The sequence below is a fragment of the Arachis duranensis genome, chromosome 2 (assembly GCF_000817695.3).
Source record: "Arachis duranensis cultivar V14167 chromosome 2, aradu.V14167.gnm2.J7QH, whole genome shotgun sequence".
Taxonomy (NCBI): Eukaryota; Viridiplantae; Streptophyta; class Magnoliopsida; order Fabales; family Fabaceae; genus Arachis; species Arachis duranensis.
This window is the reverse complement of record NC_029773.3, coordinates 71,182,086-71,185,756: the sequence shown is the minus strand read 5'-3', so window position 1 is coordinate 71,185,756 and position 3,671 is coordinate 71,182,086.

The following is a 3,671-nucleotide window of genomic DNA, read 5'->3' as shown; positions in this document are numbered from 1 at the left end:
ACTATCATAATTCATATTATACAAATTAAATTTCAATAATAAATATAGTATATAAGAATTAAAAACTAAAGAGTAGAATTGATAAAAAAATAAAATAAAAAGTAGAGTTGGTAAAAAAGAATAAATTAAAAATGTTTTCAAACATAAGAAAAAAAGCCTTCAAAAAATTTAAACGTGCTTTTTTTTTTCTCTAACGCTAAATCAAATACACTTAGTCATCTTTCTAAATGGTTGGCAATTTTCACTTTAATTATTTACTTTTAATTAAAAATAATATTATTCATTCAATTTGTTTTAATTGACATTTTGAGTAGTAACGATGGAAAATTACTACTGTCATTAATTATTTAATATTTAAAATAATTACCTAAATCAATCCCCCAAAATTTTAAAAGCAGATATTTTAGTTTTTAAGAAAAATTAATACACAAATTAATCTCTAAAGTTTTACTCTGAACAACAAATTAATCCCCAATTCATTTTTCGGCGGAGTAATTACCCAGATCAATTCCAAGAATTTTAAAAACGGACATTTTAGTTTTCAAGAAAAATTAATATACAAATGAATCCCCAATATTTTTCTTCGTTAAACATAACAATTCTCTGTCCAAAAAAATAAAATAAAATTATTACTATTATTATTATTATTATTATTATTATTAATTGGTACTATATCTTTTGTATTTTTTAAACAAAAATAATAATAAATTTATTCATTAGATTCTTATATATATATAGTCACTCAATAATAATAATAATAATAATAATAATAATAATAATAATCAATAAAATTATTAGAGATTATTTTACAAGAAATTTAAAATAATAATACTGTACCATAATTTCTTGTAATTTTTGACAAAAATAATGATAACTTTATTCATTAAATTTTTATATATAGTCACTCAATAATAATAATAATCAATAAAATTATTAGAGATTATTCTACAAAAAATTCAAGGTTAAAATATATTTAATATAATAAAAAATGTCCTATTTTAAAAAATATGTTTGCATTAAAAAAATATGTATTATTTTGAAATTTAAATTAAAATATTTTCTTTTAATACAAACATGATTTTTAAAATAGGACATCTTTTGATTATATTAAATACAAAAATATCAAATAATTTCAACTTTAAATTTCTTGAAAAATAATCTCTAATAATTTTATTGAATATTATTATTATTATTTAGTAACTATTATCTTATTACCTGTTTTTAACGAAAAGAGTGTATTAATATGTTAGTGTCATCGTCGAGATGCACAAAGCTATGTTAATAATAATAGAAGTTGACATATAGTAAAAGTAAAATAGAAGGGGGACTGTTATGTCTAACAGAGAAAAACGTTGGGAATTGATCTGTGTATTATTTTTTTTTTTGGAGACTAAAATGTCCGTTTTTAAAATCCTTGGGGATTGATCTGGGTAATTACTCAATGGAGAAATAAACTGGGGACTGATTTGTCTGCCGAAGTAAAACTTTGGGGATTGATTTTTGTTTTAATTTTTCTTAGGAACTAAAATGTCAACTTTTAAAATCTTTGGGGACTGATTTGAGTAAATACTCTAATATTTATAAATAATAAATAAATGTTACACCATTAAATAACTTTTTGGGATCCGAATCCTCTAAAATTGTATTATCATTTTAGAGAAAAAAGTACATCATTAATCACCATTGAATTAAGATAGTTTGACTCATAGATAATAAATGTTACAAATTCAAATGTGATTAAAGCATTATTTTACTACTTTATTAACATTATCACTTTAGAGAATTTTTTTCAACTTTTTGTTTATGAAACTTTCAAAAAACTAATGGCTATATTAGAAATTTTTATGTTATAGGTTATTTCTCAAAAATTTTATGTCATCGTAAAATCGTTTGCTAATTATAATATATTTCATATATTTAAAACTCAATGTAATATATTTTTTCAAAATATATATAAACAAAAGTTATTTAGTTATTATTGATGTTGATTTTGCATAAATTATTTTAGATATGAAAAAAAAGTGGTATTTCTGTTGAATATTGGTATTTAAGATATTTTGTAAAAATGTGGATGTTCATAAAAATACTGGCACAACACGCACCATGCATGTTATCTTATCAAAGATTCACAGAATTTTGAGACAACTTTAACAGAGATTACCAACAGAAATTTGTCACGTATTATCTCCCAGCGCAATATACACCATGCGTGTTACTTTAGCAGGAATTTCTCACAAAATTTTGAGACAATTTTATCAGAATTTTCAGCAAAGATTCACCACGTGGTAGCTCCCAGTGCACATGCACCCTGTGTGTTACTTTAGCAGGAATTTTTCACGGAGTTTCGAGGCAATTTTATTTGAGATTCCAACAAAAATTCGCCATGTGGCAACACTAGAACAACACGTAGGGTGTGTGTTACCTTTATCAGAGATTCCCCGCATGTTTTTGAGGCACCTTTATCAGTGTTTCCAAGGACAGGAACGCCACATAGCAGCATCAGGGCAACACGCAGGATTCGTATTGATCACTTTTGATCAGTGTCTTTATGCAGGCAACAAAGTTTGCTCTGGAAAGTGCCTTTATTAATGGCAGCGAGGCTATAAAATAGGTGGTGGGATGAGGCAGAGTCTTCATTTTTCATTTTGGTGTTTAGTTTAGTAACATATGCAGAGAGATTTTAGGGTTTAGTAGTATAATAATACACTATTTGAGGGAAGCACGTAACTCTTCCATTCAATAACAGAGAAAACACGTGATTACATTATGAAACCATCTTTCTGAATACTTCATTGAATATCAATGGACGAAACAAAAAGCCTCTCATTTTTTTAAAAAAATACTGCAAATTGCAAACAGGTGTCTTTAGCAGCGAATCTATCTATCTGTCTCTTAATATATAATAGGAGAGCAATAAATGGTTATATTCTTAACAAGTGTCTCAGCTGATTTCACGACAAGTGTCATTTTTCTCCAGTTGACAAGTGAATCTAAAACAAGACAAAAAAGAAAATTGGATACCTAGAACATTATTCAATGTACAATAATAAAAGTTATTTGACGACCTAAAATTTAAATTTGAAGCACATATTAATAACCATCTCACTTTGAACCCAAACCCCATATCACTTTTATATTTCAAGGTTTACCTTTTGTTAGTTTGTGAAAGATAATTTGAAGTAGTTTTTCCATCTTTTAGCGGAGCTGTTCTATTTTCAATCACAACACCAAGAAGTATGTCTGAAAATTTTGATTTTGTTAGATGTGTATCCAAGGAAACTTGACTGGACATTTCAAATTTATACAATGAGGGTCTGGGAAGTCAAGGAGTGTGGAACTATTAAGATGATCCTCCAAGATATTAAGGCAAGTATTCCAAGTTTTCCTTTCTACAATTTTGTATAAGTTGTATTTCATTTTTCCCATATCAAACTAATACAAATTATATTTGTCATATGTCTTCTAGGGAGGAAGGATTCACGCTTTTGACCCAGAATCCTTGGCTAGTAGATGGAAGTAGGGGTGGCAAACGGGTCTAAACCCGTCGGGTCGGCCAGCGTAACCCGCCAAAAAAGACGGGCTGGGCTGGAAAATTGGGACCGCCAAATAGCAAAAGCCCGTCTAACTCGCACCGCTTAAACTGCGGGTTTTGGCGGGCTTTGGCGGGACGG